This window comes from Leptonychotes weddellii, chromosome 7 (genome assembly GCF_054177405.1).
Source record: "Leptonychotes weddellii isolate Sample4059 chromosome 7, ASM5417740v2, whole genome shotgun sequence".
NCBI lineage: Eukaryota > Metazoa > Chordata > Mammalia > Carnivora > Phocidae > Leptonychotes > Leptonychotes weddellii.
Window position 1 is genome coordinate 114,589,242 of NC_138375.1, and position 26,658 is coordinate 114,615,899.

Consider the following 26,658-nt stretch of genomic DNA (forward strand, 5'->3'; position numbering starts at 1 on the left):
GACAAAAAAAAAAAAAAAAACATAGATGTCAGCTCCAAAGCACTGTCCCAGCTAAAAGAACCTCATGCTAATAACAGGAATGCAAATTAGTGTACAAATACTGAATCCCTTCTTTTTTTACCAAATAAATAGACATTTTAAAAACTGATAATCTACAGAGCCAGTAAAAGAGATCAGGAAGCAGACGTTCTCAGCCTCTGCTGGTAAGAGTGCAGACAGAGCCTTTCTGTAAACTCATCAGCGATACGTGTGACCAAACTCCCGCACTGACTTAGCAACAGCCGGAAACATTTCCAACGCGCAGGGTTCTCCCATTCAGCGGCTCGACTCCCCGCCCGTCCCATCGTGACGCCTGCGCAATGAAACCAAGACATACGATGTGCGGCGGCGCACGTTCCGCCATTTTCAGTAAACCTGATACAGCCCCACCATGAAGTTGTCGTGCTGATGTGGGAAGTTGCCCAGAATACACTATGAAGTAGAACGGTCACTGTTCACGCTGTTATGAAAGTTCCGAATCAGGGGAGCCCAGGGAGTTCAGTCGGTTAAGCATCTGCTTTCGGCTCAGGTCGTGATCCCGGAATCCCGGGATCGAGTCCCGCCTCGGGCTCCCTGCTCAGCGGGGAGTCTGCTTCTCCTTCTCCCTCTGCCGCTGTCCTCCACTCATGCTCTCTCTCGCTGTCTCTCTTTCTCAAATAAATAAATAAAATCTTTTTTTTTTTAATTAGAGAGAGCAGGCTCCCCACTGAGCCAGGAGCCCGACGCGGGACTCGATCCCAGGATCTTAGGATCATGACCTGAGCCGAAGGTAGCCACTTAACCGGCTGAGCCGCCCAGGCGTCCCATAAATAAGTAACATCTTAAAAAAAAAAAGTTACAAATCAATTATACACACACACACACAACTTCTGGAAGGATCCCTAAGAACTGTGAACAGAGGTTATTTGAGAGAGCAGAGGTTGATGGGCTTCAAGTTTTTACTATATTCCCTCCTGCACTCTTTAAACTTTCACGATAAATGTGGTGACTTTAAAAACACCCATATGAAAATCCACTTCTAAGAATTTACCCCAAGAAAAATGTGCCCTGCTCTCCATCAATATTCGTTGAATAATAAATGTGAGCAGAGATCCAGTGATGAGGATGCTCACCCACATGGAGGAAGAAGAAAGGAAGAAGCAGCCTACATATCCATCCACAAACTACGGTTCCAACCAATGCGAGCGGGACCTTCAGCCCCTGGGAAGATGAACAGGAATATCCACCGAGACCCACACGCATGCACGATAAGAGGAAAATCTCAGTCGCAAAAATGTTGTATAGTCAGCATGATCCCATTTTGTTTTTTGTATCAAGATGGTGATATTATTAAACTCTTCTCCTTTGTATTATCTTTTTTTATAATCACGCACTGCTTTTTAATAAGGAAAAAAACTTTTCTCTTATAAATAAATGTTAAAGCTACAGCAAAGGCTTGCATGAGATGCTTGCCTCTGTATAAAACTCATGGTTTCCATAATCTCGGTAGTGATGAAAAGACCATCACGGGATGCAATGAGACCTAATGGTACCAGCACGACTCCCAGCACCGAGGGAACGAATGGCGCCCCAGCTTTGACAAAGGGCGATGCCCACATTTGGATGTGATCTGGAAATACAGGCTCGCCATCTCAAGAGTCCCTCTCCTCCTGCCCCCTTGAGCCTGCAGGAGGCCAGAAGGCCAGGGGCCTAAGCGCAGGCTGGGAACGTAGCAGCAGAGCATGGCACCAAAGGCACCATATCCGGGTGGCAGTCTAGCCCTGTTCTGGCGTGCTGGGGGACCTTGCAAGGGCCACATCCCCTCTCTGATGCTATTACCTTTTTTTTTTAAGATTTTATTTATTTATTTGAGAGAGAGAGCGCGCGCGCACGAGCTGGGGTGGGGGGAGAAGGAGAAGCAGACTCCCTGCTGATCAGGGAGCCCAACTTGGGGCTCGAACCCAGGACCCTGGGATCATGACCGGAGCTGAAGGCAGACGCTTAACCGACTGAGCCACCCGGGCGCCCCTATCTTTTTTTTTTCCTAAAATTTATTTATTTATTTGAGAGAGAGAGAGCAACAGGAGCAGGGTGGGGTGGGGGGAGGCAGAGGGAGAGAAGCAAACTCCCCTCTTTGGGGCTGGATCTCACGACCCCGAGATCAGGACCTGAGCCGAAATCAAGAGGCAGAGGCTCAGGCAGCTGAGCCACCCAGGCGCCCCGACGCTATTACCTTTACAGACCAGGAGAACTCCTGGCCTGGCTACCCCGCAGTAGGGCCGACGGAAGGAGCAGAGGGGAGGCCTACCGCGTGCCAGGCACTGGTGGGGTACGTGTGAGCGTGAGGTTATTCCTCACCGACTCCATGCCTGACTCTCAGAGAGCCGAGACAAAAATCTGGAGATGCCCCCGGGAATGGGCTGAGGCGGTTTTCCAGCCCACCCCCCAGCCCCACCCCTGCAGCCATCCCCTACCCGCCGCCTGGTAGAGGACTCAGCCACACACACCTGCTGTCCCCGCCCTGACGCATCTTTCAAGGAAGTCAGAGTCCCAAAGAAAAGCAAACCCCTTGGGCGGCTGCTGGAAGCAACAGTAGTCCTACTGTCCCAGCTGTAAGAATCCCTTTGCAAAGAAAGTTTTTACAAAGAGAAAGGCAAAGAGAGAAGTGGGGGAGGGTTAACGACAACAGAAGGGCAGAGTAAACCATTTCAAGTCCTGACATAGGCAAACTGGTTCTTAAAGTCGCCTGTCTCTGAACAGGAACGCAAAGCTCTGTCCCATCATGCCATGCAGCTGGGGCACTGCACATTGCCAACTAACTTATATAAGCTCATGAAAACCCCATTCTTTTGAGTTCCCTGCTTGTGCAAATAGTGTCAGGGGCGCATCCAAGCACCACGGCCATCCATCACCGCCCGTGCATTTCCCAGGCTGGCGCTGACTCACCTGGGCCCGAACGCATGCTGTGCCGGCTGCAGGCAGCGTCTGTCACCACAGCGCCTTCCGGCCTGTGGCCACCTCCTCCCCACGGATCAGGCCCACAACAGCCGGACTAATGATGATGCAACCCTGAGCATTCGGAGGGAGAGGAAAAGGGCCCCGGGGACTGAGACGATGTGTTATGTGTTTCATTTTGATCGACCAACGCAACCAAAGCTTGGGGGTTTGGAAACCACTGCCCTGCCCTGGAGAGAAGATAGTCAACGGTCCTGAGACAGCCTTGTACCCCCGCCAGCCCCGAGCGAAACCTCAAAGGGGTCCTTCGCTCTGCTCCCACGGCACAAGGTTCAGCGGGACTCTAATAATCCAGGGTCAGCAGCGACCAACTAGCTATAAGCTGCCCTCCAAGCCCGTTACTCACCCTTCAAACAGGAATTCTTTTCTAGAAGTCCACTTAAAAAAGAAAAATGCACACATACCCATTTGCAGCCTCGGAGCACCGGTCCCAGGGGACAAGACGGATTCAGCCGCACACACACCCACCATAGCCTGGATTCAGGAGGATGATTCAGTGCCTTGATTTCACACAGCAGTGAACACCAGGCAAGCCCCATCTGTGTCCCTGAAAATGAGGTACATTTACTTAATTACATATTTGACATGAGCTCAGATGAGCAAACAGTATAATATATCCCGCTAGGATACTTATAAACTTTATGCCTTAAATTCTCAGTGTATATTGATCTTTGATACTTATGTACATAAATAAATACAGACACATTCAGGCACACATGACTAATGTACAAAATCTGGCTAATGTTAACGCTACCCGAACAGACTGGAAAGTGTTAACAAAAATCTGCAACACGGTTCTCACTAAATCAACACCCTTAAAAATCAACACTTGTTGCTTCCATGAGTTCCTGAGCAACAAGGCTGGGTTGGTCTCCTGGGGAGCACAGATCCATTGGTCTTTTCTCTGTCCCCAAAAAGGAAGTATTTTCTAGGAGACCTTGGACCCTAACCACAAATGTACATCCATGTTGCATGTCTCATTCGGACAGGAAAGACTTAAGCAAGCCCAGTTATTCTCGAAGAGATTCATTCTTAGTGACCATCTGTATGCTCTAAACACTGCTTCAGTGGTTAGAGAAGCAGCAAGGAACAAAGCAGACAGAACAGGCATATCCTTCACCTCACAGAACTCACACTTTTATAGATTTTATTTATTTATTTGAGAGAGCGAGCACACATGCGTGTGAGCAGGGTGAGAAGCAGAGGGACAGGCAGAGAAGTTCAAGCAGACTCCCACTGAGTCCAAAGCCCGAAGCGAGGCCCCATCCCACAACCCTGAGATCATGACCTGAGCCGAAACCAAAAGTCAGACACTCAACTGACTGAGCCATCCAGGTGCCCCAATTACGGCTTTTAGTATGGGATTTTGCTTTTGCTGATCTGTTTCCTAATCGAGGTGGCAAAATCCTTTTAACTTCACACTTTTGTCAAGAGTCTCATTTTTCTCAAATGTGTAAACTGTGGCTCCAATCAATGTATCTATCAAAAGGGCCACATGATCCTGAAGTTGGTTCTAGGCTGAGAAAAGGGACCCATGAATTATAGCATGGGGTCCTATCTTCTGTTTCTGAGTTACTCCAGAGAGGTCAGATATCAGCCTATGTTCAACATTTCTGAACTGCTTGCCATCCAGCTGTGGGAATCAGACCACCTACCAAGAATCCAGAGAGGTCTCAAAACATCTAGCAAGTCCTGAGATGTTTCAGTGATGCCCTCAAGAAAGTTGTACCCAAGAGATAAAACCATCTCTTAGAAAAACACATCACTGGATAAGGAGAAGTTATTTTGTGGGATCTAATTGTGGGTTCCAGAGTATGTTCCCAAAGAGGAGACAAGAAAGAAGTGCCAAACTCCCCTGGGCATGTATCACCAGCAGGAGATCTGGTCTGGCAGATCCCAATGGAGGCTCCAAATCAGGACAGCTCTAGACACTCAGGGACAGAATTGAGCCAGTTCAGCAGGGACAGGGACAGGCTTCACGACTGCCTCTCTCGGCGGGGGGGGAGGGGGTCACAGGAGGAGTGTCTTTCAGCCTGAGCCCCTCATCTGCCTGACATTTGAAGGAACATCCCTGCTCATCTGCAAAAGGGTCAGCCCCATCGCTCCCTGGGCAAATCGGGTGGAGATGGAGCTTTTCCAAGCTTTTATTCATTCTCTGATTCAGCTCCCAAGAATCCAGGGATAGGAGGGCTAGCAGAGTTTGCTCAGAACTGAGATAATGTATTTTCTAACCAGAAAACACATCTCAGCCAGTTACCACCTCGTTCACTTCTCCAAAGTGATTATAATTATAGTATTTGTTCCATAATTGCTGCCTACTTGCACATACGAAATCCCTGAATCTTAAAATAAATTATAGCTCCCTTTTTTTATTTAACAGCTATTGTGCTGCTAGTTTACAAAGAGGACGAGATACCTCTAATTATTATTGTAGTAACCAGCCTAAGGTGAGCGAAGCTTGAGTTTTCAGCAGGTGACGTGACTTATTAGTACAAAAGAGAATTATCAAAAATAATTTTACTCAACAGCCTAATTAGGGATTTCTCAATTCTAGGCTCAAGGGCCAGCACGAACAACCTTTGATCTGCCCTTTTTCTGGCTTGCTGCTGACCTCAACACAAAGGATGAGGAAATGTGAGCTAGCCATGGTCAGGGTCCCCCTCAGGGCATTTGGTATCATAACTTAATCCAGTGACACTAATTTCTCAACGCCTATCTAAAGAGGGCTCTGGACTTCTCTGGAGAAAAGGGTGCAGGACCCAGGAGGTTATTCTGTCTAGGGGCTATCAAGAAACCTCGGAGGAGCTGGGCCTTGGACCCTGGTGCTAAGGCAGGCAAAACAGACTTGCAGCAGGGGCCGGGGCAGCAGGACTCGGACAGGCAGGACGGCGGCTGGCGACAGGTTTAATCCGCATCTTCGACGTGCCTTTTGCCTCTGAGTGAGGCCAGAAGCTGACACAGCTGTCAGAGCCCCAGCGAGAATGTTTGAACCGACTCCGAGCTGCTATGCAGGGAGGAGGGACCGACGGAGTCACTCCCGTCTCGGGAGATGTCTGAGCCAGGTGTGTCCAACAAAAGGCAAGGCCACGGCTTCTCCCCGTGGTGCCCTTGTTTGCTCACCACGTGCAGGAGGGGCCTCCAGGCCCACGAGGAGCTCATGGGAAACACAACCGCACCTTCCGAGACAGGCACCTCCTTTCCCGCTGGGGGTGGGGGTGGGGGTGGGGACTCTGTGGGAGTCTCCATCCCAGATTCCTGCGGGGGGGGGGGGGAGCTCCCAGACCGCACTGCTCCAGGACAAGAATGAACTTGGCCGGGCGGAAGGAAAGCCCCCCACAAGGCCAGGAGCAGGAGCGTGGGTCCTCCCCTGACCTCGTGCCCCCCTGCTGCTGCCCCCGCACCCTGCCTGCCATGCCACAGCCATTTGACAGCCATCAACCCAAATACCGATTCGCCGGGGCTCCCGCTTGGGAGGCCCACATCCCAGGACCGGGACTGGGGGGTGTAACTCACTGGTGACAGAAGTCTCACAGGATGTCACTGACAGAGATGAACATCTTCTTTGCCCCAGGCTCTAAGCCAGAAGCTGGTGACATACGGAAGGACAAAGTGGTCCACGTCCCTGTCCTCAAGGGACCTGTGGTGTAGTGTGGGCTGGAGTCGCCCCGCTGCTCAGCGACAGCACAGAACCTTAGCCATGCCCCTTCACCCTGTAGTCTCAGTCTTTATCCAGTGAGGAGGACAAGCCATTTTGTGGAGTGACTAGATATTGATCGAACGCCTCCAGATGCTACCCACAGGAGGCAGCCAAGCATGGTGCTTAAGAGTAGTCCCCACACAGGACGCCTGGGTGGCTCAGTCGGTTAAGCATCTGCCTTGGGCTCAGGTCATGATCCCAGGGTCCTGGGGTCAAGCCCAGCATCGGGCTCTCTGCTCAGCGGGGAGCCTGCTTCTCCCTCTCCCCCCACCCCCACTCATGCTCGCTCTCTTTCTTTCTCTCTCTTAAATAAATAAAAGAGTAGTCCCCACAGCAGGCTGCCTGGGTTGGGATCCCGGCTCCCGTCCTCACGAGTCCTATAACCGTGGGTCAGGGAGACAGCGGTGCCCGTGTGCTTAAGCACCAAGTAGAGAGGAGAGGACCTGTCTCTCCCAGGGCTGATTTGAGAAGTCGATGGGTAAACACCTGTCAAATGCCGACAACAGTGCCTGGCACAGAGCTGGTGTTCCCGAAGTGCTTAGTATCGGTATTATTGTTACAGCCACTCATTACTCTGATCCTCTGACATGCTGGGGATCCAGCAGGGAAGAAAAGACAGTTCTTGTCACCGAGGGAGATGGAACTGCCCCATTGCTTGCTTTGCACAGTGATCATTGGTTCCTGGGAAGCCCGGGGGAGGACCCCTGCCCAACTTAGTGGGGATCAGAGAACGCCCCTAGAAGAAGAGACATCCAGGCGAGCCCTGAAGGCCAGGCAGGTGTTAGCCAGGCCAGGCGCAAGGAGTGAGGGGAGGGGAGGGCAGTCCGGGCACAGGGAGCAGCACGTTGCAAAAACAGTGACCAGGGGAGCAGCACGGATGGTGAGGGGTGTGTGGGCGGGGACATCCTCAGCGGACCACGGTGAGGATGAAGGGGACCTGCCCACCCAAGGGCACTGAGAACTTGGCCCCTGTCCAGGTGCAGGAATTATCCAGTTTGTTTTTCATTAAACCCCAAAATAAACATCTAGAAACAAGTGTTTACAGAGGCCCAAGGCAGCTCTGGGCTGGGTCCAGTGGAGCAGATGGACTGAATAAGACCCTCGGCTTGGCTCCAGGACCCCAGGGTCCCGACCCAGACCGCAGAACTCGGGCGGAGCCTGCCTGCCCCCGCTGAGGCGTTCACGGACGCGGGCCCAGAGCTCCTGGGGCTCCCCGGTGGGGCCTGCCCCATGCCTGTGATGGCTTCTCTCTGACACACACGGCCCCTGTCAACATGTCACCTGGCATGGGGTGCCTGTTACCTCCGACACAGGCATACAGCAGCACGGTGCGGGGGCCACGCGCTTTGTTCTGCTGGGGCTTGAGGTTCTTATTTTTTAAAAAGTGTTAGTTTCTACTCTAAAGCTTTTCTCAGACTACGTGACCTGTCCTCCTGTGCCTGATTTTACAAGAGACAGGGAGCCAGAGGTTGGAGCGGGAGAGCTGGACCTGGTCGTCAGGTGGATCGCAGGGTGGGTGATAGAGACCAAGCAGGGGTCCACTTGGGTCTTCGACAGTGGGGCCACCAAAGCTATCCGAGCAGACATGGCCAGAGTCTGGCCCCTGTGTAGCTCAGATAACCCGGATAAGCGGGGGAGGATGCTGGTCAGCCCTTCCTCGCAGAGAGTGGCTGACAGCCGACAGCCCAGCTCCCAATCCCAGACCATCACCTCCTCACTGTGTGATCTGAGGGAGTCACTTACCCTCTCTGTGCCTCAACCTCCTCACCCATAAATACGTTTCCTAATAGGCCGGAGCCCAAGAGGTTGTCTGAGGAGTAAAATAAAGAACATCAAGGGTCCAGGAGATCCTAGCACAGTCTGGCTCTCAGTCATGTTAGCCGTTATTACTCCAGCAATTTTCTGGGGGGGTCAAGGCCAGAGGAGAAGCTGCCACTGGCCTCCCAGGTACCATTTCCTATCCTCCACTCCAGGAGCATGTAGGGGCTGACAGAAACAACCCCGGAAACATCTTGTTTGCTGGGGGGAGGGAGACGAAGCTCCGGGAGAAAAAAAAATCACTCAAATTTTATGGGCACTTTTTTTTTTCACAGACTTGAGCACCAGGCAAGCCTCAAATCTATTCTACAATCGAAGACAAGTTAAATAGTAGGGGATGTAGAGTGTAATACAAGTCACAATGAACATATTCATCCCAAACCAAATCTGGGAGGAGGGGAGCTCGCTGTGCACGCTCTTGGTTCCCGGGCATACCCCGGGTATGCGAGTGTGGACAGTTCATCCCTGCCTGTCTGGACAGCTGGGGTCCACATCTACTCCTGTAATTCACCATGACAAGGGCTGGGTGGGCTCTCCCTCTGCGATACGCTGCTGAGTATCTGCCTCTGGGGAGGAACGGAGCCCCCTCCACAGCCCAAGGGCGGGGACACAAAGCCCCAAACAGAAGCTCAGTCAGATGCATTCGACGCCAAGAGCTTCTCAGCCACTTCTGGGAACCACACCGTGGTCACCAGAGAGCCCACATCTCCAGAATGTACTTCCTCACTTCCCCCAGAGAACCCTGGCAGGAGCTCCGCTCCCTGCTCTGTCTTTCCCTCTCCTCCACGAGCCGCTGCAGCCCACCCCATAGGCCAGGCCAACCAGCAGCCCATGGGAGAATTCAGACCTCTCCCCACAGCGAGAGGCCCCTTGCGCTGGGCTGCCAGGCTCCTCTGCAGGGCAGTCCCCGGGCCCCTGGCCAGCCCAGGCCACAGCAGAGCCACCACGGGGGCCAGGAGCAGGCACAACTCAGCACAGCCAGCCGGGCCACTGAACCGCCCCAGGGCCCACACCTGTAATTAGTCCATGGGCCCGGGCTGGGGACAATGGCCTAGGAAAGCCAACAGATGGGATACACGCATTAAAGGCAGGTTTCTGTGCCAAGTGTACGAGTTAATTACATAGCCGGGGTACTCTCCTCTCCCGTGAACTCTCACCCCAGCCTCTGATGACACAAAGGAGAGATTAAGCCCTGCCTGCCACAGGCCAAGGAGGCCAAGTCTGTATCTCAAAAGCAGAGAGGCCAGAGACGAGCGTGGCCCCAAGAGGGGGAGGAGGGTATTCAGCAGCCGCAATCTGTGTGAAATTCTGAGTCTCCTTCCATGATACCTCATGACCATGATGGCCTTCTAGCGCAGAAGGCGCCAGGCTTCTGAATGGCCCCAGCACCTGCAGCCCTCTTCCCCAGTTCAGGCCTTCTTGCTTGGTGGCCATGACCCCAAAAGATGGCCATCAACCTCACATTGCCATCCTCTCTGCAGCCAAGGCCAAGTCATGTGGGCAGAATGAGCCACCAGCTGTGATGGGGGAGGCAGAACCAAAGTGGGCTCACTAAGCCCCTGTGGGGACACAACCTGATGGGCATGGTTCTTACTTACCATGGGCTGATCACCCCCACCCTCCAACTCCCTGCCTTGGGTGGGTTTGGCCCTCCAAAACCACATCTGGGAAAACCCTATGGCCAAGTCCTGAAGACAGTGGACAGCGAGCCTCAGGGAAACCCAGGGCAGCCCGAGTGCTTCCCCTCCTGAGGCCCTCGTGCTGAGGTGTGCGCCCCAGGGTAGAGGAGCTTGGCAAAGGCTTCTTTTACTATGGACCAAGTATCCTGGCTTGAGCAAGGGGCCCCTGGACCAGCAGCAGGGTCCCTGGAGCAGGGAGAACCCCCACGTTGAGGGGGCTGCATCCCTCAGCCCCTAAGCCCTACTTGAGGCCCTTGTCCACACCGCCTTTGATGTGCAGACCAGCCCAGCAGCCGTGAGGTGCTCTCCACATTCCTAGCCCTGCTGAGGTCCTGGCACTGCATGTGTGCCGTCTGTCACTGTGCTCGGGGCCTGGTGGCGCCTCCCATCAGACCCCCTCAGGCTGCGGTGGGCACAGGCCAGGGGCAGAGACTTGCCAGAGCCACAAATCCAGCCCTTCTCATTGCCCCAGAAACCAGAGTCCCCAGAGCTGGCCCTTCCGGCAGACAACACAGCAGGGAGGGGAGCTCTGGGCTGGCGATCCCTTGCCTGTGGTCCAGGCCACTCTGAGAGCTAAGAGAGCACTGGAACCACCAAATGAGCTCCATTCACCGGAGTGTGGCAGAGCGTCATTCCATCCATTGTAACAATAGCAATAAAAGACCCCCCTCGGGGCCTCAGTGTCCCCATCTGTGAAATGGTCACTGCTGTAACCCCACTTCAAAGGGAAAGGAGAGGGCAATACCGTGGAGTGTGTATCACACTGCTCAAAACACACAGGTGGCTCCTTTCCATTAGTAGCCTCTGATTCTCAAATATGTGTCTCCCAGTCTGCGGCTAAATTAAGGGCCAAAATTTGGGAACAATTTCTATAGATCTGGAGCAGATTTAAGGAAGTTCCTGTAGGAACATCCCTTTCATCACTGGCTTCCCAATTAGTTTTCCTGTGTGGCAAGGGAAGGACAGAGCATCAAGGGAGTAGGGACGGTGGGTGGCCCAGCCACGCGTGGGGAGGGCAGAGCGCCAGGGACAGTGGCCCTCACGCTGCGCGGCTAGGCACGAGGCAGCCCCCGGCGCCCCAGGAGCAGGCAGAGCGGCCCGGAGCCTGGTCCAGGCTCAGACGCCCCGGGCTTCAGACTGTAGTCCCGCTGCTTCCGTGCTAAACCCCCCCGCCTCAGTGTTCTCATCTCTACAACGGGAATCACAATAGCGCCTGCCTGCTGGGGTTGAAGACGTGCAGAGAGAAACAGCGTGTAGAGCAGGTGGCACCGAGCCTGGCTCGCGTCCAGCCCAGGGAGCCCTGGCGCTCACAGCAGCCTCCCCAGCAGCAGCATCTCCATCAGCAGGACCGAGGGGGCTGTGCTGGGTCCCAGGTGGTGGCCAGAGGAGGGCTGGCATGCTACTGTCCTCTCTCCTCTGCGCCCCTGGGCCTGTGGGGTTAGCCCCACTCTCAGGCGGGGATGAAGACGCTGCCTCCCCTCGCCACCCCGTTCCCAGTCTCCACTCGCTAGCCCCCACTCAGGGCGCCTCTGAGAGGCAGGATGGGCAGAGACAGGGAAGTCAAAGAAAGCCGGGAAGAAACCTAATCCCCTGTCTGAAAATTGTCCCCCTCCACACAAGAGCAGGTCCAGGGGTCTGGAGGACTCCAAGAGAGTGGACCAAGGCCTCGGGGAGGAGGGTCCAGCGTCCCAAGGTGGGGTCATCCCAAGTTGGAGAAGCACCCAAGCAGATCCCTGAGTCTCTGCTCCCCCAGGAAGCAGCTGTCCTGAAAGGAAGGGTCCTGAGTTTCCCAACTCAGGCCCTCTTGATCCCCTCCCCCAGGACATTAGGTCACACCAAAGGAGGTGACAAGTGGCAAACGCCTTGACCTTGAGACCCATCGGGCCAGCTCCCTGACTGAAGGGCCACACCTCTGCAGCCATCATTGGCTTGGGCGCCAACGGAGGCCCCCTAAGCAGTGCTGGAAGGGGGAGGACTGTCCAGTCCTGACCAAGGGGCATTTTCAAAGCCCACCCTCCCTCTTCAAGCAGTAGAGAATGGGCACAGGAGCCCAGCAGAGAAACTGTAGAGGGGAGGAGAGTGAGCACCATCCAGGGTATTCACAGCCAACACCCAGCAGGCACCAGGAGGCACAGTTATACTCAGAAGCAACCTCGGGCCCACTGGCCAGCTACCCGAGGGTGACTCCGGACCACGTGGGTCCTCCACCCAGTGGGAGAAGAGCAAACATGAGACACACTTCCAAAAGGAGTTCAAGGAAAATTCGAATCTGTCTTCACTCTGAAGACTACTTTTGAAAGGTGGAGTATGTCCATGCTCGATGGTCCTCCCTAAACCGCTCACCTCATCAGCATCATCCCTGTGCCGTGATTTTCTATTTCTTCAGTGCCCACTATGTGCCAGGAACACAGCATTGCACTTAACTAGCCCTGGAAGGCAGGGAGTATTATTTTCCTCGTTTTACAGAGAAGGAAGACAAATCTCAGAGAGGTCAAGTGACTTACTGCGGGTCACACAGCAAGAAGCAGTAAAGCCGCTGACTCCAGAGCCTGCACGGAGACACCTGGACAGCATCTAGTCCAGCCCTGCCCTCACTGTGGCCACGAGGACCAGGGAGGACAAGGGGCCGTCAGCAGGTGAGTGTGTGAGGCACACAGCAGTGTAGCATGAGCTGAACTCCGATCTCAGGCCTTGACACCAAGCAGACCTAAGATCTCAAGTCCGCCACCTCCTAACCACTCTAAGGCCCTGTTTCCTCACCTCTGAAGCGCAGATGCTCTAGTCCCAAGCTCTTGTGGGGCTGCCGTGGAGTCCAAAGCCCATAGCAGGCCAGGTACTTGTCGGTGCACCGTAAATGCAAAGTTTTACCAGCAGTCGTGAAGCTTCTCTCCACCCCTCGCCCCTGGTGCTCAAGCAGCAGCAGGACTCTCAGAGAGGCGTGGGTCTCTACTCGCCACACCTCCAAGAGGCAGCACCAGCCTGCTCGGCCAGATGAGCCACCTGCCATACCCCCCCGGAAGCTACGTGTCCCTAACCTGTCATGAAGCTCACCAGAAGCCGCGAACCTCATTTAACAAACCTGCAAGCACACGTTTATCGTTAAGTCCCCAGATCCGATCTTCCCTATGACCAAAAGAGGGAAGAAGGAACGCCAGCTGTCGCCATGTCTCTGGGATCCAAAGAGGCAAGTGTCTGCAGTTGAGGCACACCTTCGCCACCTACAACTGGGAGATTTCAGGGAGGCCACTGCCCTCTTGTGCTTGGGTCTCCCTTCCTGTAACACGGGTGGCTGGACCGGCCAGGACAGGAGAGTCCCAGGGCTTCCGGCCCGTCCTTCCCAGAGGAGGGCAGAGCTGTCCAGCTGATCTGCAACAGGCCATCAACACGAGCCTCAAACTTAACTTTAAATTTCCTAATAGCCACGTTTAAAAAAAAAGAAACATGGGGAGCCTGGGTGGCTCAGTCGTTGAGCGTCTGCCTTCGGCTCAGGTCATGGTCCCAGGGTCCTGGGATCAAGCCCCGCATCGGGCTCCCTGCTCCGCGGGAAGCCTGCTTCTCCCTCTCCCACTCCCCCTGCTTGTGTTCCCTGTCTCGCTGTGTCTCTGTCAAATAAATAAAATCTTTAAAAAAAGAAACATGAAATTAAATGTAACAATATATTTTATTTGACCCTAAATAATAGAGACTATCATTTCAACATGTAACCAATATTGAAAAGTAATTAATGAGATATTTTAGAGCCTTTTTTTCCATACGAAGCTTTTGAAATCCTGGGTATGTCTCACGGCACACCTCAGTTTGGACTAGCTACATTTCCAGCGCTCATCAGCCATCCCGTGGCTAGTGGCTCCTGAATTGGATAGTCCAGGTCTCACAGAAGTGGCAGGAGTCCTTCTCCCTATGCCTAGTTTGACAAGCCTGGAACTGTGAATGCCTTGCTTTTTATTAAAAATAACTGTAATTATGGAGTACAAGATAATCATTATTGAGTCATTCCTATGGGTCAGGCATGCGCTTCACAACGATCCTGTGAGAGGATTTTACAAAGGAGGAAACAGAGGCACGGAGAGGTTAAGTCATCTGTCCAAGGTCACACAGCTACTATGTGGCAGAGGTGGGATTGGAACCATGCAGTGGGGACACAGAGCCCAGGCTCCAAATCCCTGCTCTACCCTGTCTCCCCAGCCCCGCCCGTGGGCCACACCTCAAGCTGTCCAGGAGGGCAGCTTTAAGCGGCTCTCTTCCTCCCTCCCCGCCCCAGGCTCCCCCTGCTTCCACAGCCCAGCCCTCCAACGCTGCGCTTGGGTGGCTCTCGCCCACCACCACCTATGGAGCTGGCAGGCCTGGCCTGGGAGCAGAGACTTCATTCACAGGCTGGTAAAGGGGCTAATTAAACACCCGGCCCACGCCCCCCATGACCCGGGAACCCAGCCACCTCATTGCCCTGCTGCCAGCCAACAGGCTCAGAGCAATGCCACACAGAATTCGGCAGCGGGCAGAGCGGGGCGAAATCCCTCTTTATAGAGTTATTTTTGCTGTGGAATTTTCACTGGCCTGTAAAATATTTTTATATTTATTACACGTTTAACGGGAGCTCCTAGAATCAACAGGGTGTAAATAATGAAAACTAGGGCAGTAAAGGCCCCAATAAACCTCGCACCAGCCCTTTGATGCTCCCTATGAGCTCCAGTTTCTCCTTCCCCCCCCCAGACCCCATCCCCTTGCCCCAGAGCAAGCCCAGAAGGCCAGGGGTACCCTGGACAGGCCCATCTTTGGCTCCCACAAGTTAGGCTCACCCGTCAGCTGCCAGGGCTGTGCCAACAGCAGAGCCCACCGGATGTGCCGACCAAGAAGGAGCCTACTGTGTGCATGGCCCACGCCAGTGCTCATGGGAGCTGGGCCAGGAGAAGACCTGATGAGGGCTTGTCCCTCCCCCAGCCCTCCAGCCTCAGAGGGCCTTCATGGTCCTAGATCCCAACATCAGCCCCGCACAGATGGAACCCGCACTTGGAACATCACATCCCCAAGGCCAGAGGGTCCCAAAGTCTCAGTGGGGAGCCAGAAGTCTTATGAGAAAGTGTTCCATCCACAAATACTGACCCCCATGGGTCCCACAGCACCCTGTGCCCACAGACAGTTCCCAGAGCCCCTATCTGCACCCCACTCCCCATGTCTCTTTTATACCACCCACAGGACAAAATCGGAAGGAAGCTGGGCCTCACACTCTGTCCCAGGCAGTAAGACCAGAGGCACAGTGAAGGGAAGGGACCCACCCAGAGGGTGGGTGCCCATCAGTGGCAGAGCCAAGACTAGCCTCAGGGCTAGAGATCCTGTGCCCAGGCACACAGACCTAGCCTGAGCTCCTCCCCAGGAGAGAACTGTTCTTGCCACATGTCAACAGCAACTAGCCCATCTCTGCCCCCCGGGGACCCTGACCACTGGGGCCTCAGCCCCCCACAACCCAATCCTGTCCATTCTAGGTCGTCTGATTATCAGCAGCTGTGACAATCCATACAAAACCTGTCGTCGGCTGCCTCCTCACACCGGCCCTTCACACACCTGGACAAAGGTAAGCTTCCCTTTCTGGGCCATTCCCAGCTCCCCAAGCACCCTCATGGTTCCAGGCTGCCCACGCCTCTTACAATGAGGCACCCACCCACAAGAGGACATGCTGTCCCCTCACCCAACCAAGACACTAAACATCTGTTAGTGCATTTGGAGGTGGCCTTCATAGACCGTTTATCATCACATGTGACAAGTTGACTCGGACTCTATAGCCAGAATCCCTGCTGCTGAGTCCAGTCTGTCTGTCCAGAGACAGAATTCAGGAACTGATTCACGAACCCTGCATTTACCCTGAGAAAAGCCGCGCTCCCCGGCTGTGGCCCACCCAGGCCTCCGCGGCACCCATGTGGTCACAGGCTGCCCCTTCGCAGCTCGGCAGCCCCGGCCAGCCAGCAAGGCCACACAGGGTGCCTGTCCTGCCCAGAACCTCAGAGCGACGCCCAGCCACACTCGAGCTGAGCAACCCAGAGAGGCACGTGGGCCCCTCCGCAGGGAGGAGTCCCCGGGGGCCACGGTCAGAGAACCGCGAAGGTGAGGGGCACGAGCCCTGCGGCTCTTCAGACAAGAGTCAGCCTGGAGCGGCTCCTCTCTGGGGACAGATCAGGCGGGGCTCCTGCCTGCCGCTGTTACACCACCAGGAGATCTTGTCTCTCAGCCCTGGTAATTATAGTCCCTGGTGCTCGGTTAACACCCATGTCATTGCAGGGTGTTGGAACAAGCAGAGTCTGAGCGAGGAAAATTAAACAACAACATCTGACAAGTGGCCCATCCCCTGTGGCACCACGCTGAGCCAGGCCAAGGGGACGGCCAGTAGGCCTCCCTGGCCCACCCAGGGAGAGCCCTCACCTCAGGGCAGAAGGCAGGAAGCTCAGGGTAAGTAGGACAATGGCCTGTCTGGGAGAAGCGAGGAGTGGGAGAAGGGGGACCACAAAGGCTCCGGAAAGAAGGAGGGCTGCAGCGAGGTGCCCTCCCCTGGAGGCCTGAGCTGGCGGGGAGACTGGGCCTCGCCACAAAGACAGCAGCACGCCACCTCCCCACAATCCTGCAGTGGGTCTCCGGCCCGGCTGCAGCTCATGAGCAGGAAGGCCAGGGAGAGATCGGGTCATGGGGGGCGGTGGCCAGGTGGCAGGTGGCCCTGCTGTCTCCGCCCCCGTCAGCTCTCCCACATCCCAGGGAGCCGCAAACCAAGATGTCAGCGCTAAGCCCCATGTTCGGGGGCTGCCAAGGGGACTTCGCTCACGCCACTGAGTCCCCCGTGGGCTTCCACACCAAGCACACAACCTCCATCCTCTGCTCCGTGAAAGCTCCCGGGTCCCAGAGTCAGTCAACAAACAGTAACAGGTGCCTGCACACTGGGGGCAACTTGCCACACACAGGGGGTCTGCAGAATCCTTCCCCAGACCCAGGGCTGGTGCCAGCCACCCAGCCAGTCCTGCCCGCACGGCTGCCCCGCGCAGGACCAAACTCAGGCCTCACGCTGAGGACCAGAGCTCCAGCGCCGGCAGGACTGGCATTTACCGGCCCTTTTCCCCGGGCTCTGTAGCCACTCTCATTTAACCCAGCCTCACGGTTACTGTAAGCGTCCCGTTTTATAAGTGAGAGAGCCGGGGAGGCCCTCAGAGGCTAAGTGGCTTGTCTGAAGCAGTAGATTCAGGAAGCAAACCCAAGTCTGATCATCCCCAAATGCCAGAAGACATCTGAGGGTAGTTTGAGCTTTTAAAAAAAAAAAAAAAATGACAGCTGAGGGCAACCCCCAGACAAGTCTCCCTGAGCCCCCGTTCCCAGTGCAGGCCCCAGATGCTTGCTCATCCGCCTCCCATGCCAAGCCGCGGGAGAGGGGTGGCCCCCCCAAGACCCCGCCCAAAGAGAGGCGCTGAACAGATTTCAGCTTCCTGGCCCCCGCCGTGAGGCAGAACACATGTTTTCTGAGTTCTCTCCCTCCTCTGGCTCCCCTAACATGCCGGAGATATTATTATTATTTATTATTTGCTGAGAGCTGACAGTGTGCTAAGCATCAGGCCTGGGAGCCCAGGCCCTGCCAACACGGCTTACTGTCAGACAGCCAACATGACCCTGCTCCTCTGTGACTGACATACACCCGCAGCTGCTGTGGTTGGCTGCTCCGGTCCCAGCCTCCCAGAGCCCCCTCTCCTGCCCTCAGCCTTAGAAGCCCATGCCCCTGGGCCTCCTGCACACCGCAGGAGGAAGACGTCTTTATCTGGGCTGCCAGGTGTTCCAGGGGCCAGGCCTCCAACCCCAAGAGGAGTGGGAGGATTCACTCGGTGCTGGGCTGGGACCTCCTCAGCTCAGCCCACACACATGCCTGCCGGTGGCCATGGCCAGATCCTAAGAGAGACCAAGGCGGCCATGTCACCAGCCCCTCCTGTCCTGGGCACCCACCAGAAGTTGCCCTTCTCCTCCCTCAGGAGGGAGGACTGGATGCCAGAGTGAGTTCTGTGGGTGTGAAGAATCCCAGGGCCCTCTCCTAGAAGCAAGGCCGGGACTAGAGGGAGGCGAGCAAGGCACAAAATGTAAGGGACACAAACATAAGGAAGCACCAAAAAACCCAGCAGTCAAGATTAGAAATAATTCTGTGCAATATTTTTTAAAATCAAAATTAAGGCAAAAGTCCATGATGAATAAAATTCCAAAATTTTAAGTAAAGACAGGCTCCGGGTTACCGGTTCTTCTGATGCCTCGGGCTCCAGTACGGCTCCGCATCGCACAGCTAGGAAAGCTACTCCGACGGGGGGTGCTCCCCCAGCCCGTCGTCGGCAGGTGAGGGGCCTCCATCACCCCACAGCAATGTCGCCCTGTGTGAGGACACATAGAGAAGGTCATCGCCCACCCCTGAGGGCCTTCCTGGAGAAGGAAGTATCTAGAGGTCAGCAGGAGCCTGTCAGCAACTAGAGGTAGGGCAGGGAAAGATGGACCATGGAGCATCTGTGCCTTTTTCCCACCGCAGAAATGGGTTCCTAGGAGCTCAGAAGCCCCACTGTGCCCTGCTGCTCAAGGGCCTGCATCATTTCAGCTCCTCCCCACCATGCATCCAGCCCCAAGCTCAGACACGCTGCAGCGAAAGCCTGAAGAAAAACCCACCTCATGTGTAGAACAAGCCGAGGACAGGCAGTACTCACAGTCAGGATGTCTGCATCTGACCCTTGACGGTGAGGCCATGTCCAAGTTGCCCAAAGCCCCTCAGCATCCATACCATGTGACTGAGGCCACAGGGACCCAGGCCCCCCAGAGACCTCCCAGCCCCATCTGCACATGCACACACGTGAACCAGCCATGGCCCCCATCCTGGACAGCTGGGGGGACCCACCCACCCCCATCGTCATTCCTGACATCCCAGCCTCATTCCAGGCCCTCTACTCCCTCAGCTGATTATTCTTTTATTCATTTATTTCACAAAGCCCATCAGTCACAGGCTCAGAGCCGGGCCCAGACTGGCCTCAGAGATGGAAGAGTCCTGCCCCACCTTCAGAAACTCATAGGAGTGGGTGAACACAAGCGTGGGCCTTGACAGCTCAGGCAGGAGGGGCGGAAGCTGCCCCAACCCAGCCAGCAGCAGAGGCAAGAGAGCCAGGAGGCAGGGCAGCTTTCGGGGGCGGGGGGAGGTTAGCCAGGGGCAAGCAGTTTTCACCAGTTTGGGGTGAGAGTAAGGTGGAAGGAGGAGGGGGTTGCGGGCAGAGCAAACATGTGCAAAGTGCAGAAGTGAGAGAGAACCTGGCACACTTGGGGAACTGCAGGTAACGGGGTGCAGGCGCGGAAGAGGAGGCAGGTGAGGTATGGTAAGGCAGCCATCTGAGGAGGGGGTCCTCCACACCCACTTCCGGTTGGGGGCTTTCCATGGCTGTGGGTCTGGTAGGGGGGATCCTCCCACCCTAGAAGCCAAAGACAAGTCACGTGCTTCCTTATTTCTGGCTGTGGAGATCCCTGAGCCTGGGGCGGGGGGGTATCTACGGCCCCCTCCAAAATGCCCATGTCCTAATCCCCGGAATCTGCCATTGCATGATTTACATAACAAAAGGGGGCTTCTGCAGACATGATTAAGTTTAAGGGTCCAAAAATGGGGAAATGATCCAGGATTGCCTGGGTGGGCCCAATCTAATCCTGTGAGTCCTTAAAAGCAGGGAACATTGCCCAGCTGTGGTCAGAGAGAAGCATCAGTGCAAGAGAGCCAGAGAAATGCAATGTTGCTGGCTTTGAAGACCGAGGAAGGGGCTACAAGCCAAGAAATGCAGGCGGCCTTTAGAAGCTGGACAAGACAAGAAAACAGATTCTCCCCTCGAGCCTGCAGATGACACGTCGCCCTGCCGACACCTTGATGTTAACCCAGTGAGACCCTGTCAACTTCTGACTCACAGAATTGTAAAATGATAAATGTGTGTCGTTTTAAGCCCCTAAGTCTGTTGTAATCTGTTACAGCAGCGGGAGAAAACTAATACCGCCCCAGAGCCATCGGCCGCCCTGGCCTTCCATCTCCTCGTGCTCCCTGAGGGGCTGTTCAAGGAGCTCAGCTCTGTGCCTGAGGTGGCCTGCTCTCTGAGGAAGGGCCAGCACCGTCCAAGCCCACAGGCAGCCAGGAGCCCCCGGCAGAACCTTTTCTCATCAGCCAGCTCGGACCCTCCTTCCTGGCATAGGCTGCGCCACCTGCAGGGGTCTGCACTACCCAGCCTGTCATCCCGGCCGCAGTCGGGCTCAGACCACCCTGCCAAGTGCATCTCCCTGCTACAGCACTTCCAACATCTCACTGCCCTGCTGCAAGACTCTCCAGCCCCCTAGTGCCCAGAGCCGTGTTCCCCAGGATGCTGAGCCCTCTGGGAACTGGGGGAGACTGTCTGAAAGGCAAGTGAACAGAGATCCGGAACACATCTAGCTGCTCTGTGGTCATATACACCAGAAATCACTTCAACAAAGGGACCTTCAGATAAATAAGAAGTGTGAATATTCTGGCATGAAGTGCAAAGTCACAAATCAGCAACAAAACTCAGCAGAGGGCGCCCCCCCCCCGCCGCCTCACACCCGACATCAGAATATCTATGTCTACTGGTGTGACTGCCAGAGTCACATCTGTCCCCCTCCACGGGCTGTGAGTTCCACACGAGTGGAGACCGTGTCAGTTTTGTCCCCACCTCGGAACCCCAGAATCAAACACAGTGGTGGGCACTTGTGAATGAATAATTATGAATAATTGGATGAATGAGTGAATGAATTACTGAATACTCCCTACCTACCGACACACACACTCACACACACGAGTGTGCGCGCACACAGAGTGGCCCCAAATCTCCTCCCCAGCCTCTCAGCACGCTGTCCATAGCACTCACCCAAGAGCTGCACTCTCGGGGGTCCTCTCAGCGCCCACACTGGAAGTGTTCTGGGGAAGGAGGTAGGGGAGAGGGCACTCATTCATCTCCACTGCGCAGACCCTTCCTGGCTCGGGCTTGGACCTGTCCGAGGTGCTAGCGACACGGACCAGGTGCTGGCCATCAGAGGCAACGGAAATGGCGGGGGGCTCCCCCTGTGTGTGAGCCCCCTTCCGCCCCCTCTGCTTGCTGCTGCCTGGCTGTCCTTGAAGCATCCTCTTGCAGCCCATGGGTCTGGCCGAGGGTAGGGGATCCAAATGTACTTGCACCAGCAGAGGGCTGAGGGCGTTTACAAGTTGCCCCTAAGTACCCACGCTGACCCAACATCATCCTGGGCAGAGGCGCCCCATGGGCTCAGAGTTGGCTGTGCCTTCTAAGCCACTGGGAGAGGGATGAGGAAAGCACTGGGGGGCCTTGCATGGGTCGGGTCTAAGCACTGAGGCCCCTACGCTGAGCCTTTCATGCTCCCATCCACAGACACCATCAACAGACAACATGCACCGGGCACTCTCTCCCCAGCCCTTGCAGGGTGCCTGCACATAGTAGGCACTCATCTCCTGCCCGCTGCAGCAGGTGCTCCCCAGAAAATTTCCCTGGGCCAGGAAGCTGCAGCCAGCTCAGCTCAAGCCTTCACACGCGTGTGCGTCTTCATGCGCCAGCAAGAGGCTCCGAGAGCCCAGGAGATACCATCAGGGAGACACTCCGATCTGTGTAGTGCACAGTGATTCACAGCCTAAGACATCCCTCCCCGGGCTACCGCTGGTGAATTATCAGCCCCACCATCTTCAATTACGAGGCTCTGTCACTCATCTCCAACCATCAGACGGAAATGAGTGAGGCGATTAATGTCTTTTTAAAAACTGCTTTCATCCCCTTCCTCCACAGATACCATCTGCATTTCTAAGAGGAAAGACTCCCCACCCCCTCTGTCATCTTTGATCATCTTGTCTCTCCCAAGGCCTTCCAGGCCCTGCAGGAATCCCTTCCAGCCGAGGCCCCGGGTGGGCTCCCCGGACCAACACCTGCCTCCTCAGGACCCAAACAGCCCCCTCAGGCAGCTCAACTCTTCTGGGCGCCGCTGAGAAGACAGGGGCAACAGGGTTTTCAAGTCCGGCAGTTCCACAAAGCAGTCCCCAAGTATTTCCCTCAGGGAGGGTGGGATGAATTGAATTGTGTACCCCCAGAAAGATATGCTGAAGCCCTAACTCCCCGGTACCTCAGAACGTGACCTCATTTGGAAATTAGGGTCATTGCAGATGTCATTAGTTAAGAGGAGGTCAAACTGGAGAAGGGTGGGTCCTTGACCCAAGAGGACTGGCAGCCTTAGAAGAAGAAGGATATTCAGATACAGATGCAGAAGAACACCTGGGGAAGATGACAGAACACAGAACAGCACGGTGCATCTATAGGCCAAGGAAGGCCAAGGATTGCCAGAAGCCAAGAGAAAGGCATGGGGAAGGTTCTCCCTCAGAGCCTCTAAAATGAGCCGTCCCTGGTGAGACCCTGACTTCAGGCTTCTGGCCTCCTGAAAGGTGAGAGTGAATTTCTGTTGTTTTAAACCATTCTGTCTGAAGTACATTTTTAGGACCACGCCAGGACACTAATACCAAGTCCATGGCCACCCCCAAGTCCTTCATCTAAGGCACCTCCACTCTGGCTCAAGTGGGTACTGAGAACTGAGCACAGAGAAGTTTGCCATCAGTCTCAAGATAAGACAGGTCCCTCCTCTCAACAGTGGGCTCCCAACTACACAGGTGAACTCATTAGAGAATTGCCGTCACCAGCCGGGCCCTCCACCGTAGGATTAAAATCTGTTCTCCAGAGATTTAAGGCTGAGTGTGTCACTAAGCCAAAAGTTCAGGCTCCTGCTCAGTCTGTCCAGACACTAAGCAAATAGAGCTCTAAACAGATGGACAGTGAGGAAGGCATGGAGTCCTCAGAAATGCCCAGGCTAGCCCAGGGCTCAAGGTAAATGCCAGCAGGGGTGGGCACCGCCTGGGATTTGTGCCCGGCCAACAACATTGGATCACACTTGGAAGCCATGCCGGTTGACTTGAGCATGCTCCACTGGGACAGGGACGGCTCTACCCCCAAGGCCTGACAAGGGATTAACAGGCGGTAGAAGCTTCATAAATGTGCACAAAATGAATGCATTTCCTGAAGGAGAGACAAAGGACAGGTCCTGCTGGGCCCCACGTGGCAGATAGTGAGGGTGGGGAAAAGAGACGCCAAGACGCATCCAGATAGCTCACTAAGACAGATTCAGGAAAGTCCTCCACCCTCCGAGGGTATCCCCGACAAACCATGCATCCATGCAAGGTTGCCAACAGACATCAGCACTAGGACCCAGCCAGGATGGGGCTGCCCTTCACTCCCCAGGGGACAAGTGTCACCTTGATACCTGGTAAGGAAGAAGCAATAGTGTTTGAGCTTAAAGCCTGCCTGTATAGGTTCAAATCCTATACAGGAAACTGTCTCAGTTTCCTCATCGGCAAAATGAGAAGGTAACCACACCAATCTCTTGGGTTGTGGTTGGATTCGATGGGCTACTACATGGAAAGCACTCAGTATAGTGCCTGGCTCATGGTACATGCTTGGTAAGTGTAAGCCGACACTGTTTGTAATCATTATCCCATGCCCTTACAACTCCAGGGAATAGATCCTCCCACTTGTTTTGTTGGCATTCACTAATGGCTCTTCTTTGTATGACAACACCCAGCAGCTATTTACAGAGAATGATGCCTCATGCCAGGAACACAGAGGAAAGTTACCAAGGCCCAGCGGGAAAAGTAGACACAACACTCTGAGAAGATGAGATACAAGACATCATCAACAGTGGAGAACGAGTGACCTAGAAGGTCATGCTGGTGAAGGTATATCAGACTGGAAGACATTTGGGTTTTGAGGGTTGAATAGGAGTTTATCAGGATTCTGACCCAGCCCATAGCAGGTATTCCATAAATAGGTAGTGACTAAACAAGGCAGAGTAGAAGGGCATTCCAGCCAAAGGACCTGAGGTTTTCTGGTGTGTTCAAGGACCGAGAAGGCATAGAACACAGTTTAGCTAGAGGAGCAAGTTTGTGGGCATAAAAGCAGGCACTGGGTTGAGGCCAAGTTGGAGAAAGGTCTGAAGGCCATACTAAGGGTTCTTGGCTTGATTCACAGGCTCTGCAGGGCCAAGTCAGAGGAGGAGTGACAATTAAGAGCTGGGTTCGGAAAGATGGCTCCACTTGCAAAGCAGGTGACATAGGACCAAAGACAGCAGACCCGAGAGGATACCATGGCGGCCTGTCTTCCCTCACCAACTGAGCCCCACTCTCCATTTGCCCTTGACCTTTCTTCCTCATAGACATGTTCTCAAGTTCACACCCCCAAAGATCCCCCATCGCCAGCTATTCTAGTTAAGGACATGCTGCCCACAGCTGCCTGCTATCAAGTCAAGACCTTTCGGGGAAATGTTCATGTCTCCATGCAAGTCCCCAGCTGACAGATGGAGCTGGGCTGAGAGACAAGTTCTAGACATATACTGGAAACCCCTAATGGCAGACTGGTTTCTGGAATTCCAGAGAACTAACTTCTGGGTACTTAGGGCCTGCAGCCCTTTCTTCTCCCTCACCCCTCCAAAGGACCGCCTACCTTTCCACTCAGTCCAGGGATCCTGGCTAACGGATTTCTTCCCAAATGCAGGTTGTGATGTTCCGTGTCCTGGACACTTGAGAATGCCCCTGAGGCTCTGAGACTTAACCAGCCGGGTCCCAAGCTGTGCTCTGACCTCACCAGCCTGGCAAAGGTACTGGCAACATGGGGGACATCACCCTGACCGTCTGCCTGGCGGCTGGGGCCACACTTGGGCGGCTGCCCCAGCAGGCACTAAAATTAGGTGACCCATCAGACCCAGGACACGGCGATCATGGGCAGGTGGCCAAAGCTGCCCAGAGGGTCATCCATCCCTGCTCAGGACTGGAGCCAGGGCAGAACAAGAGCGGCCCAGAGTCCCCTTTTATGCCAGGGAAATTGAGGCCCGGAGAACAGCAGAGACCACTTAAAGGGTGGGAACTTGAATTTTTGCTTTTTCACTGAGTAATTGTCCCTCAGACTAAAAAGTAATACACGCCCCTAGGAGAAATTTACAATATACTCTCTGAAGATATAAGAGAATTTAAAAATCACAATCCCCATCCTCGGCGCTAACTTCCACTTACATTCTGTTGTATTTCCCTCCTTCTTTGTTTTACACAACAGTAAACACACTTTACAACCTGTAGAGCATTCCCTTCCTCTACTGAGAATCATATCGACAAATCATTAGAAATCCTTCATATGAACCAATTTTAATCTACGTACAGTTGCTTCCCCCTTGTGCTCTTCTAAATGACGCTGCAGTGAACATCTAGGGACATGAATCTTTGTCCACGTCTACGATGATCTTCTCAGGCCGATTCCCAGCAGGGGAATGAATGGGTCACGAGAGAAGCACATGTCGAGGCCCTTGAGGCGGACTTCGTCCTCTTTTCCAAAAAGTCACCCCACGTGTACCTCTACCACGTCTGGCCGTGGCCCCTTCCCTGGGATACTTTCTCTGCAAAGGAATTCTGTGTCCGCAACACAGGCCTGTCTAGCACTCCGGACAAATGCCTCTCTCCAGGGCAACACTTACCCACCGTTCCTTTCTCCTAAACTAACCAGCAGAGAAACACTGGAAAAATCAAGGCCCCGGGGCCCAGGGCCTCAGAGTTCCTCCTCCTGTGTGTGTGGCCCTTCATTCAGGGGTCAAAGTGAAACACACTGACCAGGTCCTTCCAAACAGGCTCGTGCCCCGGCTCACCCCACGGCACACACCCCGGAAGCGATTCCCTCCAGTGGTGCTCTCCATCCCCAGCAAGCTCAACTGAGGACCCAAATTAAGCCAGCAACCCATCAAGCGACTTGGCCAAGAATAGAACTGCCTTTTCACTTCCCAGCAGAGAAACTAAATTCCAGGCTCAGTGTAAATAGGCTGTCTCTGGTCCGACGTCAGCCTCGCCACCGACGAGTTATAGATGGCCCCGTCGTACCCCCGTCATAAATACAGCCCCTCAGCTAAACAAAGCCGACAGTTTTGTGCCAATAACCTTTGAACCACTCAAGCCCAGTGTCAATTGTATTTGTCTTCAAGCTAAGGTTTACTCTAGACTGTCGGCTAAATCAGGGCTCATCTGCAGAGATAATTCAAATATATTACAGACACCGCGCAGACCCGAAGGCCTCCTCCCCACGCTCCCGGGCCTCCCCCGCATGGCCTCACGAGCCTGCAGGCAGCACTCTCCCCTAACCACTCAGCGAGCTTTACCGGGAAAGCACAAGGAACAAGGGGCGAGAAGCAACACTGAGGCCGGGAATGTGACCCCAGCTCCGCCACCAGCCCTCTGTGGCCCCCAGCAAAGTCGCCTGCTCCCCCGCAACCCTGGGAAGCCTCTGTTTCCTGCCGAGTGAAGGCCGTGCCCATTCTCCTGAG

At 54.6% G+C, this 26,658-nt stretch overlaps 1 long non-coding RNA gene across 1 annotated transcript in view; it reads right to left on the reverse strand.

The window, feature by feature from the left end:
* LOC145722740 (uncharacterized) overlaps positions 1-24,917 on the reverse strand; it is a 153,624-nt gene extending 128,707 nt beyond the window's left edge. The window contains exons 1-2 of the long non-coding RNA XR_014147238.1: positions 24,801-24,917; positions 18,474-18,605 (exon numbers count right to left, since the gene is read on the reverse strand). This is a non-coding gene — a long non-coding RNA (uncharacterized LOC145722740). The remainder of the gene's footprint in view (positions 1-18,473; positions 18,606-24,800) is intronic.
* Between the last annotated feature and the right edge of the window lie 1,741 nt (positions 24,918-26,658).